This window comes from Festucalex cinctus, chromosome 15, assembly GCF_051991245.1.
Source record: "Festucalex cinctus isolate MCC-2025b chromosome 15, RoL_Fcin_1.0, whole genome shotgun sequence".
NCBI lineage: Eukaryota > Metazoa > Chordata > Actinopteri > Syngnathiformes > Syngnathidae > Festucalex > Festucalex cinctus.
In genome coordinates this window covers 12325034-12339780 of record NC_135425.1, presented here as the reverse complement: position 1 = coordinate 12339780, position 14747 = coordinate 12325034, and the positions used below count along the sequence as shown (strand labels likewise).

Here is a 14747-nt window from a genome sequence, read left to right as displayed (position 1 = left end):
ACATCTCCTTCTAAATCTTAACACTGCTGGTTAACCCCGTATTGATGTGCCGAGACACCCCTCCCTCTTAGCCCGCAGGCTTGGCCGAGCTTGATCAGCCGCTGGAGCGGAGACGTTTGAGTAAAGACAGATCCGGTCTTTAGACATGAAGAAAAATAATGATATCCATCGATCAAACCCTGAACCGAGGTGCGTTGTTTTTCTTTTGAGGCCGTCTGGTGTTTAACGTGTTTTACCTTGCCGCACGGTTATTTGTGTTGCTGCTTTAAATGCTTGAGGCAACCATGTTAAGGATCCAGGTCAAGTGTTTGCTTGTCTGTTTTGAAGGTTTAGGTTTGTAGATCAGGGGTTGTTTTGGGTCCAGGGACCCCTAACAGATGAGACATTTTTTTTTTCATAATCCTAACCTTAATTTAACTTTGTTTACTTACAATGTGCAGTTGTGCACTCGTAAATGCCAGAGGAATTGTTTATTTTTTAATGTTTCAACTTAAATACTAGTGCTGTTACTATCAAATATTTTTAGGATTGATTAATCTATTGATTATTTATTTGATTAATTGACTAATCTGATTAATTTGAATTATGCATTGAAATGTATTACAAAAGCATTCAACGCACCTCCCCACGTTACTGTTTATTAACCGGTGATTGGTGTCTATTTCGTACTTCATATTCGTATAGTGATTTAAAAAAAGAGGTAAAACTAAAAACAGGTATTTGCAAATGTCTTATTTTGATTAAACACAGAAGATAATCTTCTTTCATGAAGGACTACAGATATCAGTGAACAAATACTGTTGATGTGCTGAAAATCAGAGGATCGGGCCCATTTTAAATAAAAAAAAAAAAGGCTCCAAACGATTCTTCGATTATTAAAGTAGTTGTCGATTAGATAACCGATTACTTGTCAATTAATTAATTGTGAGAGCTCGAATAAATACTCATTACTTATTGATGGAAAGGGACTCAACCAAATTCGAAGTAAACTACAAACATATACATACAATATATACAATAATATAACAAAAATCAATATATTTTGTGTTACAACTTTATACTGTCGGTAAAGTCTGAAAACAAGTTTAAGCTTCAACTGGGATTTAACGAACTCCTGTTGAGACCAGACAATCATAATGAAAGCTCTTAGTTAAAAATAATGCCATTGTGTTAATTGAGATCTTATGTATTCAAAAGTCCTCATGGTTTGGGTACTTTGGTATTTACTCATACTCAACGTAATAGAGGTAGTTCAATTGTTTGTTTGATGGGCATTCTGATTTCCATTTGTAGCTCAGCACTTTTTAAAATGATACAAAATAATTTTAGACCTGACATGCTTCTCGTGAAGCGTCTGGAGTCCCCAGTTTGCGAAGCGCTGTTGTAGATGATGCAGATGTTAACTCATGATTGATTTCTCGCCATCAAACCAGATGCCGGCCATACAAGCGTTTGTACGGCGAAGTCTGAAAACCATCAGGCCGCTCTCTTCCCCTCAGGCAAAGAGAGCGTTATGTAGTCCAAAAACGCTTGTCCAAATATCTAATAAGCCATCTTAAGGTCTTTAGGCTACATCCCACCTTTATCTCCCTCATACCTCTCGCCTCCCCCGAGGCCTTTGCATCAAAGAAAATGTGTTTACTCAAAGGATCACACGCAATATCCCCGCTCAAGCGCGTCTGTTGGTATTCCCGGAGTACATCCGCACGACAGGTGGCCTCCGCCCCGCACCAATAAAACCCACGAACTCGCCTCGGTCCTTTCAAGGGTATACGTATCCTTTTACCCCAGGCAACGTTGGCCTCCCTGGTCTGGGACATGTTAGCAAGCTGCCAAATGAAAGGGGATAAATCACGCAAATGAAAACAAATAGAGCCGGGGCTAATTAAAAGCGTTTGGCCCGCTCTGAAAACATATTTGATGGTGCTCCCGGAAACATATGTTCCTCTCAGGGTCCTCTGAAAGGGAGCAGTGTTTGTCCCCCTCTTCTTTCCCTTTACTTGTTATGAAATCGTGTGGGGGGGGGGGCAACTCTATGCTATACTTTCATGTGCAAAGTGTGGTTGATTTGTGCTCACTTACTAATTTTATTTTTCTTCTTCTTTCTCCCACGCTCTTCATGTTTTCCTGACGCTTCCGTAACAAAGGTAAGCGTATTCAAAAACATTTTTTACCCTTCATTTGCACAGAAAGAACATTATTTACCACTATGAATTATACATACACACATCGGGGGGGTTGTGTGTGTGTGTGTGTGTGTGAGGTATGTGAGTTCCGGGATTGGGGCATTTGTGGTGATGGGGAGGCCAGTATTTACAACGGTCTCACGGTTCAGCAAGATTTGTGGCCAGATTTCCAGGTTCACAGTCTATTTCGCATCTTTTATTTTTTTTTTATGTTATAGCTCTATTTTTTGTGAAGTACTGTACATTAATTTTGGGTGTAGTTCCACATATGGCCTCAAGATGGCGATACTATTGCTAAACACTGTAAATTTGAAAGAAGAAGAGTGAAAGCAGGAAGTAGGCCAACAGTGAAGATTTGCTTAGTTTGTGCTGAAAAGAATGCCATGTTAAATTCTCTACAATCCTGCTTTTTATGCCTACAGAAAGCAATAGCTGTAAATTAATACATATGTTTACCTTAAAGCAGCTATATGTAAGATTTAAAATTTCAAATCTCTACTGCCACCTGTGGCCGAAAACAAACTGCACGCTCGTACACGCTGCGCGCACTCGTACGTGCACGACCTCAATACTGAAGACTGGGCTCTTCATATCGAATTAAACTATGTTTTCAGAGGTAAGAAGTTTTATAATGTTATACAAAGCTGGCCACTTCACGGAATGAGACTCTCGATCCCCACTAAACAATTGATGTCCACGGGACGTGCAGATCATATTGCTTTAGTCGGTCGAAGTCCAGTCCTGTGCTGTACTCCAAAACGATGTGCAAATTACGTCAATTAATTGGACCTCATTCCGATGGTAATATGCAGTTACATATTGTAGTCACCCCGCTCGACGGACGTCAACCTGATTCTAGTCATTATTAGTGTATGTCGCCCCCAGGCTAGCGTCATTGTGCATGAGCCGAAAGGTGGGCTATCATTTATGGAAATTGACGATTGTGAAAAACATATAGACCCATTCACTACTTAGTGTGATATGGCCGTGAATGTTTTCGCCATTCAGTAGTACCGTTCACATTCCGTTAGCATAATGTAGCTACAATAGGCTGTTTTCACGGAGGAAAATAAGGCGACATTTAGCCTGATTGAAACGCCGCGGAATGGAACGTCTGTTCTTCATAAAGTCATTCTGTTCTATTTCATTCAACTTTGCCGCCCCTTTCACGCTAAATGTTGCCGTCCACCTCACTTTCACCCCAATAGTTACGACCGAGAAGTGATCGATCATGACGTTACTGCTATTTGAAAACAACACATTTTCTTCTAAATGTCAAGATACTCGCTTCTTACCTTTTCGAGTAGAAAGAAAGTTAGCTGTGAATCACTTTTCTAATCCAAGTCCGATCTCAACTCTCTCCACCGCTGAAATGTCAAACCAATGTTCACTCTCGTTCTCGGCGTCGGTCACTATCAAGTTTAGATTTATTTATTTTTTTCATAGGCACTTGACATTGTTTTCATATTTTTTTTTTAAGCAGCCTTCCGCGGAGTAACAGCGGGTGTCTGGGGCAGCGAAAATCTGTACTAGTTCCGTCTTCGCGCGACAGGAAACAACTGACGATGACGCGAATAACGTCACATCCCGCAGACAGAGGGCGGGAAATTCGAAGGATTCGGACCGGACGCTTCCTAAATAATATTGGCCAGAGGCTTGTAGGAGTACCCATTGTGAACAGCTAAAATGTAGATCTACTAATTAGAATATGTTTCAGTCATAAATGGTTCAATAAAAAGGCTATTAAGATATTTTTTGGGGAAATCCTACATAGAGTAGCTTTAAACACATGGATGGGTACAATGTAACTGTGTAATATGATTGTCTCATTTTCTTTCATTTTTTATTTTTTGCCATTGCTCTCAATATGTTTTATGTGGTTTTCCGGGTACTGTATTTGTTTGTTTTTATTTTTCAAACTTCCTGGTTTTAGTTGCATTTTACTAGTTTTAGTATGGGGGGGTGTCAGTTTGACACTATAATAAATCCAGACAGCTCATGTATGAAATTAATTGAGAAAGACGATTTGAAAATGGAGGATATTTTTTGCTATACAGTAATTATAGTTAGTTCTAATTAGTTTTATAAATGTGTATATATGAATTAAGTAACAAAGCAGAATAAAAAAATTGAGTTACTGCTTAAATCTAAAAAATAAAATAAAGTAAAATAGAAATTGCCAGTCGCTGTGTTACTACAAATTAAACTCTGGATACACCATTGAATTATCAGTCGGTGACATGTTAATCCACTGTGAAGGAGGCAATAGCAGTTAAGAGGTTCACATACACGCTGGTTCATAAACAAACTCTGCACTTTCTGGCTGGGGTTGTCCCCCTTAGTTTGGTTTCCGTGCCACCTCGGAACATATCTTGAAACGCAGCGAGAAACACAAACAGGAAGTTGGCGGCTTGGCTCCCTGGCTCGCCAGAATGGATCTGCCGGTGGAGGGAAAACAGGAAGGCTCGCTGACCCGTGGACTAGTTCAATTAGCATTTGCTCGGGACACCTCCTCTCAGCAGTGACTTGATTGCTTGAATGTGTGTGTGTGAGTTCCGTGGGTATAACTGCACGTTGGCCATGAAATATTAAAACATAAGGCTGAGAGTGTAGCGAGGTTGGACCCCTTGTTCCCCTCTCTCATCAAAAATAAAAGAACGGCAAGTGTAATGTATTTGGAATACGGGAACATGCAGGATGGCTCATTTGACGGCAACACTATTAAAAAATAGAAACCATTTTCACTCAACGTGGACCATTGCCACAATGGACACAACATTAGGTACACCTCCGCTGTCAAATTCTACTTGGATTTTAATCCATTGTGCGGAAGGAACTTCCATTTCCTGCAGAAAGTTATTATTTTTGTTTTTTTTAGGATGTTTTAAGAAAACTAAGAAATGAACAACAAATTCAACCAATTTAACAAATTGAACCTTTGCAAATTACGCTTGCTTGGATGACTCAGAATCTACACTGACATGAAGAAATACACAATTTTAGCAACCACGTTGGTATTTTTAACGGATATTATGTGTAAGTTGGAAATGTCTTGGCCAATCATGACTTGGGTGACACATTCATTGCATCAACTCAACTTACGTCAGCATAACCTTGATGACTGAAAATGTACACATATGTAAAGAAAAAAAAATACTAACATTTTTGTAATTTTAACAGAATGCCAGTGTGTTATGTTAGCATTATTATTACCACTGAAGACTGGCTGGTAGTCAGAGGTCGAGGCAAACTCAGTGCTACTTAAACCGCACAAGCTAGCTAGCAGCGAGCTACGACTGGCTCGCTAGTGTGGCTAAAAACATTTGAGAGGCTGTAATCATGAAAATGTTTCTGGACACGGAAATACAGTTTGCTTCTATGTACAATGTAAATTTAAGGGTTAAAACCAAAAAAGAAAATCCTGCCCGTGCACCTAATGTTGTGGTTGTTGTGGTCTCAATGTAATAAACTTAATTATCAACTAATTTCCCTGTCCCTCTGAACTGAATTATAATACCAAGTTTACACATAAGAGCCCAAGAGATGAAAACACCTGCTGCCGCTCAAGAGTCGGAATGATCGGGAGCGTGTTTACGAAATGAGGGTCAGAGGTGGCCGAGTTGAGTCGGTCCGCTCGTAATGGCTTTAACCTTTGACTACCAGGGCTGACCCGAGCCGTCTCCTAATGCGGCGTGACTGACGGCTCAGAGGCGGCCCACATTCTTTGCGCTCTTTGTTCCGAGATGGATGCTACTGGTGCGCTGTGATTGATTGACACAAGCTGCGACTTGGGAGTCTTATTTTCTTACATTCATACAGTGGTTTTTATGAGTGACCCCTATGTGAGTTTTTTTTTTTTTTTTTTTTTTTTTTTTATAAATCATTATCTCTATTTTGAAGATCACATCAAGGTGTTTATTGTCACTCTCAGTTGGAGCTAATTCAAAAACTAAACATAAAACAGAATTACGTTTTGTCTTGAGCCAAGCGCACAGCTTAAAGTCTACTAGCTTCATGCTAAAGCAAATATCAAAACATAACAGACAATGCTAGTGAATCTAGCATCAATATTGCTGTGGTTATGGTTATAACCTTTAAACAACTGCTAGTTCAACAATATATATATATTTTTTTACTTTTAAGTTTACTGTTAAACTGTGTTAAAAACACAACTTCCGCTAGCTTAATGCTAACATATAGAAAAACAGGACAGACAGCGTTAAAAAAAAAACTAGCGTTAATATTCCTGTTATAAACCTTGAAACAATTCATATTTGAACACTTTATATCTAAAGCACACAACTTTGCCTTCCACTAGGTTACTAACACGCCACACAAAGTAAGGAATATATCTGTATGGCTGTGTGATAACACTTTAAGTAACAGATAGTTTTATCCATCCATTTTCTTGACCGCTCACAAGGGTCGCGGGGGGTGCTGGCGCCTATCTCAGCTGACTCTGGGCAGTAGGCGGGGGACACCCTGGACTGGTTGCCAGCCAATCACAGGGCACAGATAGTCTTAGCCCTTTATTATTTATGCTTGACAAAAATATATATATATATTACTGCGGCTTACTGATTCACTTACTATTAAGTAGTTGTGAAACTCTTCTTTGTTCTGTGTGACTGTATTATACTGCCCCCTGTGGCCAAGTTGTGTACACCAGAAGTATCTCAAGGCACCACTGTACAATGAAAAAAAATTGATAAAATTAAAGGGAATTTAGACCAGCATTGTAAAAGCTTATCATGATGATGATGATGGTGATGATGATGATGATAGGGATGATGCAAAAGTGTGTTTCTGGCAAGCTCCTGTTTGTGCTTGCATGGCAGGCAGCAGCTTTTCCTCTAATGCAGCAGAGGACTTGAAATGTGACTAATTGTCACATCTATTTCACCTCTTGTTCAGGCGGGATGAAACCAAAACCACTGTTGATGTTTCTCCGGCAGATTGTTTTTTTACATATTTAAAATACGCCGCGGTGATGAGAAGCTGAGCACTACGTGGGAGGGGTAGGAAGAACATCTGCGCCAGCCTGTTGGAAGAGGGGAAAAAAATGAGCACAGAGGTGCAGAGTGAGACGTGCGATTGAAAACGCTTCCTGAACTGACCTCATCAGCGTGTGTGCTGAGGCTTGAAGACTCTTACAAAGGTCATGACCTTTAATACCACTGTCTAGGTCTTCACCAGCAGCTGTTGTCTGCTGGATGTTGGATCAATTGGACCAGGGATGGGCGTCGTCATTAAAATCAGGAATTGAGTGTTAAGAATTATGAAAATGCATGTTTCATACTGAACTTTTTTTTTTTGTGTGAAATCCCTCAAGTTTCCACAACTAAAGCCACTCATTATTGATACTTAGTTAGAAACATTGAATTGGTAAGAATCTGAAAGTACGCTTTTGTAAACACATCTTTATTATTACTATAATTCCAGTGGTTTGCACGAAATTTAATAAATGCCCACTATTTAAGATGATAATCTACAATTAATGAAGAATCCCAAAGTGTAAGTTTGACCTGCCAATCCTGATATATTTTTTTCCTTTTTTCATAACTAGCAGCATACAACTTCAGTGACTGTTGCACCCCTAATATAATTAATTACACGATTGAGAATTCTTTTTGTTTTTGGTGGTATTGATTTTTTGCAGGGATGTGTTGATTTGCACTTAAGCGTGTAGGTGTTTCATTGAAGCGGATGGCAGCAGACGCAGGCTAATGTACAGGCCTATAAACGCTAATGGATCCAGTGGGGACGCTGACGCTGATATGAAACTTGGAGGGGTGCTCTCGTGGTATATTGCCTTTAATATGCAATGTTGACGCCGCATGGCGCGTGATAGGCAAGGGACGTTTAGTGCCAACAGACACAATATGGCACGGCTATATTAAAAAAGATGTGGGGAAAATGTGACACGGATACTGGAAGTGACTCTCAAATGCTGCCGTCGTGTGTTTGCATTTCTATAGCGTTTACATTCTGGCAGCGTTGCGTTGTGCTGCTGCTGCCTTGAGTTTTTTTTGTGTTTTTTTGTTGTTGTTTTTTTGTTTTTTTCCCCCCTTCAGCTACGTGTCAATGTAGCCTGATGCATTTGCATTTTTTAAAAGTTGATAAAAAGGGCAGTAGTTGAGGGGGAATAGCAAAATATACAAGAATCTTGTCAGATTTCTATCACTTTTAATGCATTTAAAAATTTGCATTAAATACACATATAACAGGGAACAATATTTACATAAAGTAATCTGTAACTGCCAGTCACACTACTGAGGATCATATCCACAAGCCAAATAGACGCAACACAGACTCACCAAAAAGTTAGATTATTAGTTAATTAGTTTAGTTTATTAGTTAGTTCGGTTATTACAGGAAGAATCCAAAATGCGCCATAACTTTTACCGACGAACTTAATTTGACTTTTTATTCAGTGTTTTAATATTGGTCTAATTGCCTCTACACTGATTTATGCTGCGATCCACCAGATTTGCTCTAGTCATTAAAATAGATCCATATACATAACTACAACTGAGTACTTCATTTCTGAGTCATTGCACCTTTTCAACAATTATCTTCAAACACATATAATATGTTTAGTGAAAGGGAGACAGCAAGACAAGCTTCATTTATTTCATTTTTTCTGTCAGTGTTGACAGTGCAGTGACGCTTTGACTAGTTAGCATGTCACGCTAAAGGCTAATTCCGTGGCTAGCATTTGTGTTTGCGGAATTATTTGTCTTTGCTGAACCAAATCATTGATTACTTGCTTAATCGTGTTAGCCTTGATTTTTTTTTTTTTTTTTTTTTAATGGAAAAAATGCTGCCTAATTACAATATATATATATATTTTTTTATGGAATTCTTCTAAAGCAGTTTGGTATCCATACCAACCATCATATGTATTACATTGTCTTTAGCGAGTTGTTCCTGACCTTGAGACAAACAGATCCTGCAGCATAGGTCCTATTCGTCCTTCTATACATTACATACTATATTCTTTTGCTTCAAGCTTCGTTGAATCAAGGTCGCTTTGTTGTCATGCTTTCAACTAATTAGTGACTTAATACGAAGTGACGGTAAATGCCACCGGTAGCACTTCTTTCTCTGCGGTGTCAAGTAGAAACCTTTCATGTTGCAGGATTATTTGTGACCTAATTTGATGAGCCGCGACACACGTTTCAGAAGCGATTAAATTGAAATACATGAAACGTAAGTCCCTCTGCCCCAATAATAAACAAATAAATAGATATAATAATAATAAATAATAATAATAATAATAATTCATTGCTAATGTATTGTTTTTTTTAATTGTTTTTTTTAAATTGTTTTAATTGTGTGTGTCTATTTGTTTGTATTGGACTCAGAGTCTGGAATAAAGTTGAATTGTATAATAATAATAATAATAATAATAATAAAAGAAGAATGATGATACAACTACTAAAACACAAATGAAAAAATAGCGTTATAAAATAACAGCAATATAATTATCAATAATACAAAACAAAATTGCAAAAAAAAATCTAAAATTACTAACCACTATAAAACTAAAACTAACAGTGATAATACAAAAATGACAACATAAAAAAAATTGCAAAAAAGAAAACAAACAAAACAAAAATCCTACGACAGTAGCAACACAAAAGTTCCAAAAACAGTAGTAAGTTACAAAAATTACAATACAAAATAGTACAAATCCAAAATAACTACATAATAGCAAACAGAACAGTACAAAAAATGTCAATAATCAAAAAAATATCAACAAAATTGACAATTTAAAAAAAATTTTTTTTTGTTAATTTTCAAATATAAATGCATATGTTATCACAATAATACAACATGACATACTTCATTCCTTTGCAGTCTTAGAATCTACCGTATCTCTTTCGTGTTTGTGATGTTGTTGCGGTGGTCAACTCCTTGAGCACAACCGTAGGGATAATTGGCTTTTAGAAAGTCATCCTTCCGAACATTCCGCGCAGTGCTTGCTGGTCGGTGATGCGCTTTGATCTGTCAGCCTGATTTTCCTGTGAATGTTTGTTCCCTGGTGAGGAAGAACATATCAAGGTCTCGCCATCGCCTCGAAGCACGAGGAAGTCGTATCAGCATTATTTGACGCATCGTAATTGTCATGTCAAATGTAATCCTCCAGCTGTATTATTTTGTCGTTGCTCAGTTTGGGGGGTGGGGGTGGGGGGTGGGGGGGGGGGGGGGGTGTTGTTTTGAAACATAAGAATTCGAGAAGCGAGCCCGTCCTTCTATTTGATTTTGTTTTTGGATTACTCATCGGCTTGTTTTGTTTTCAACACCTGCTTTGGAAACAGAGTTCAGCGGTGCGGAAAAGCCCGACAGAAGCCTGCGAGGGTTGCGGATCACAGGCAAAGTCAAATATTTGGGAATGGGGCGGCTGAGAGGCGTACGCCTGAAATCTTTTCATCCCCCACAGACGGGAATTTGTGTGTCTGTCAGAATGGATAGAATGCTTGTAAGAATGAGACAATAAACAAAAGGAAAAAACAATAGTGATTACGATATCAGCCATTGGATCACTACGACTGTTAGCGTTGTGCAGCTCCATTATATGAAAGTAAGCACTCAATATCACACTGCAATGCTATCCCAAGTCATTTTGTAGGGAGTATAACATAACAGACAGAAATTAAGGCACTAAATTGAAAATAGGCATGGAGGTTAGGTTATTTCCCTGATGATGTTCTCTTTTGATCAAGAAAATGTCAACCTAACTTACCTTAGACTGTTCTAGCATAGCCTTAACGAACCTTGCCTAGACTAACCTAACCAAGCCTAGCCTATGCTAATCTTAATATATATTCCTCACGTTTTATAGTACAACCTAACCTGTCTAACTTTATCTAATTTAGCCTAATCTAACATATCCTAACCTAGTTTATGCTAACCTTAAAACCTAATCTAACCTCACCAAGCCTAACCTATTTTAACCTAGCCTAACACATTTTAACAAACCTAAGATTCAAACTCTCGAGTAGCTGAAATTTACATTGGCTGATGTTACCGAGCATAACTCAGTGCTAGCCCAAGAACCTTGTCTACCCTAGCCTAGCATAACGATAAATTATGTTCGGTTAGGCTAATTTAGTTTAACCTAACCTGTCCAAACGTAATCTTGCCCTGCCTGACTTTGCTTTGCTTAGACTAGCCTACCTATGATAATCTAAAAGCCTATTCTAACATTGTCGAAAGTAGCTAATCTATCATAATCTTACTTTAGCTAACCTTGACAAAACAAACCAAACTAATCTAACCATGGCTAGCCTAACTTTACCCACCATAACCTAGCCTAATTTATATATGTTAATCTTATAACCGAATCTAGTCTGTTCTCTTAACGCAACCAAGCGGAACATAATTAAGACTTACCTAATCTGACATGGCCAACCTTGCTTAATTTAGTTTAGTTCACTTTACTAGTACAGTTAACTGAACCTTGGCTAGCCTAGCCGAACCTTACAAAATATAACATCTTGGCATGATTTTATTAAGTTATATATTTTAAATATATGCTGTTTTCTGCATTTTTTTCAAGAGCTCTCTGTTGAATTGACCTTTGTACAATACTGTAGGCCTATAGGAAAAAATAAATAAATCATATGAAAAAACTTAAAAAAAAAAATAATACAGAAAAAATAAATAATAGGCCTAAACTGTTTCAAAAGAGTGACTGTGACTAGTGCTTGAACACACTTGACAAGGTTTCGTAAAGAAAGTTTGAATATGAAATAGTACAAAAAATTTTGTTGTTGTGTTAAACAATGAGCCAGGGCTAGATAAGTCGCATTTTATTTCCAAATGTTTTTTTTCCCCCCCCCAATGCTCTTAAATGGCCGTGAAGCAGCTCCATTCCTGCCTCGACTGTATGCGCGCAAGCTTCAATATGAGCCAGATAATTGGCTTCAGTTGCTTTGTGTCCAACCGCCGTCATCTCCCAATTTTTTTTTTTTTCTTTAGTGCTTTCCATATCTGCCACCAGGGAGAGTCATAGAAACGCAGACTGTCGAGATGAGAAGAGGCAGCCTTCCACTTATTAGACTGCGACGCTATCTATCCATCTATCTTTTGCCCCGTCTCGGCCGTGGCTAGTTATTTTCATTGCGGAACCCAAGCGGGTGGTGGTGTAATGTTGCTAAGGCTCGGCTCTACCGGCGACGGGGCTTCCGTCCTTGGAAGTGGAAGTGGGTCGCCTAGCGGACGGGCTGGAAGACAGACAGATGCCCTCAGCTTTACCGCCGATCATTAATGCATGAGGGAGGAGGAGACGTGCAGTGTCCTGTTCCATTGGAGAGAGAAAAGGTCACAAACACGAGATGGCGGAGGGGGTGGTAACATGAGGCCCAAAAAAAAAAAAAAAAAAAAGGGCGTTACTTGTTTTTGTTGGCACTTCTATTCGGAAAGTACTTAATAATACAGTGCATCCAGCAAGTATTCACGCGCTTCACTTTTTCCACATTTTATTATTTACAGCGTAGGTTCCACCCCAAAATATAATTAGAAAAAAACAAACTAAAATATAAATAATTTGCTACTCCCATAGGCTTTAAATACAGCATTAGACTCAGCATAATTGTCCAAGTCATTTTTTTAATAATATTGTAGAAAAAATTTTTTTTGCCAATTGTTATTGCCAATTATTGACAATTTTTTTCTCTGTTGTAAAGTTCAACATACCAATCAAACATTCTGCTGGTAATTAATGTCTTTATTGTTGCAAGCATTAAAGGACCAAAAAATAAGTTATTTTGATAATTATATAGTTTTTAATTGTTTATCAGAATTGAATTCTGCCAAATATCAGAATCGGCATTAGCCGCAAAACCAATATGCTTGAATTGTGGCAGTAAAAAAAAGACTTGGGAAATTGTGACAGTATTAGTTTAATAATATTTGCAAATTTCAACACACATTTACACTTGCTCAAATTATTTTAAAACACACGCACACACACACAACATATTTGAACAAAAACGACAGACAATGTAACACTACTCTCACGCATATATTCTTTATCCTCTGGGAAAATTACTAATAGCTTACTGAGGACCATCACCTGTATGTCTCAATTATACTACCGCCTGCTGGTCAAGGTGCAAAGATCACAAGGAGCAGCACTGAATTAATCATGATGCACCACCCATTCAATCTTTGCATTCTTTTAAATAATATGTTTTGTTTGTAAAGTACAATTATATAGAGGAATTTAAAAAATAATTTTTGCTGATACATGCAATTTGTAACCATGTGTTCATTTATCACATTTGCAAGTTGATTTGAGATATAAGCACTGTTTATTTATTGGGATGTTTGGATCATAAAACATACCGCGAGGCAAACTGACCCAGGAACATTATTAATCAAGGTCTTTTGCATTGGATTGCACATCTTAAAATGGCCACTACACTTACTTATGCATGTACATGGCTGTTTGTACATACATGCAATCCTCTTCGGAAATATAGGCGATAGAAGAGCCCATCAATAACTGCATTTCCATTGACTTCGGGAAGCCACCTATTGATTTTTTTCTTCATAACACACTTTTAAATCAGCTGTTTACAATGGCAGGCTCTCCCTTTGCCCATTAACAAGAAGCGGGAGCCTTGTTAATGCTAGCAGACGGCTCTCACCACACCTCTGTTATTATGGGATGTTGAAGCTTCCGTTTGTCCTGCACGCCAAAGAATCACTGATGTAAATATTCAAACTACGCTTAATGTTACAGTGACTTGAACTTTATTTTTTAATTCAGTGCTATGTAGGGTTGTCACTGTCAAATATTTATTTATTTATTTATTTATCTTACTCCACTCATGTTGAACATGAGTTAAATTGAGTGGATATCACTACTTATCATTTATTATTTTCTGTACATATCCATTATTAATTAAACAACAAAAGATTAGCCTATATGGTTAGCAATTGCAATTACTATTAGCATGCTAAGATTACCATTTACGGTAAACAAACACTAACCTCTATTTAGTTCACACACACATCAATATATCCAAGTTGAATTGAGTGGATATAACTACTAATTATGCTTCATTTTCTGTGCATGAGCATTATTAAACACCAACAAAATTAGCCTATGCTAAATGGTTAGCAATCGCAATTAACATTAGCGTGCTAGCTATTACCATTTAAGGTAAAGAAACACTACCATTTGGTCACTTACAGTCGATGTGTCAACAATAGTCCATGAGTAAACGTGTTGAGCTGCCTTGTTTGCTACAAAAAGATTGATAACTTCCTTTGTATCATATCGGTGACTACTCAAGTTGAGTGCTTGTACTGGTATCGGACTGAAAAAAAGTGATATCAACCATCCCAAGTAATATTAGTGGTTCTTGTGCTCAAATACACATTTCTTAACGTGTTATAACACACCGATGCCATTTGTTAGCCCGTCAGTGGCTAAAAAAGCGCTTCTCCGTAAATGCTTGTTGTGGCTACGAGGTGGACATGTTGTGGCTGCATCGTCCGTATCCACAGGGGGTGGGAGGGGTGGGGACATTACTTGCTTTCAGC

At 38.1% G+C, this 14747-nt stretch overlaps 1 protein-coding gene across 4 annotated transcripts in view; it reads left to right on the top strand.

The window, feature by feature from the left end:
* Positions 1-14747, top strand: part of unc5cb (unc-5 netrin receptor Cb) — a 150688-nt gene that overhangs the window by 59780 nt on the left and 76161 nt on the right. The window contains exon 1 of one of the 4 annotated variants that reach the window (XM_077496819.1): positions 2003-2147. The exons of the other annotated variants lie outside the window; for them this stretch is intronic. The gene's annotated coding sequence lies outside the window, so the exon portion shown is untranslated. Of the gene's footprint in view, positions 1-2002; positions 2148-14747 lie in introns of those variants that run through there. 4 annotated transcript variants of the gene reach the window in all.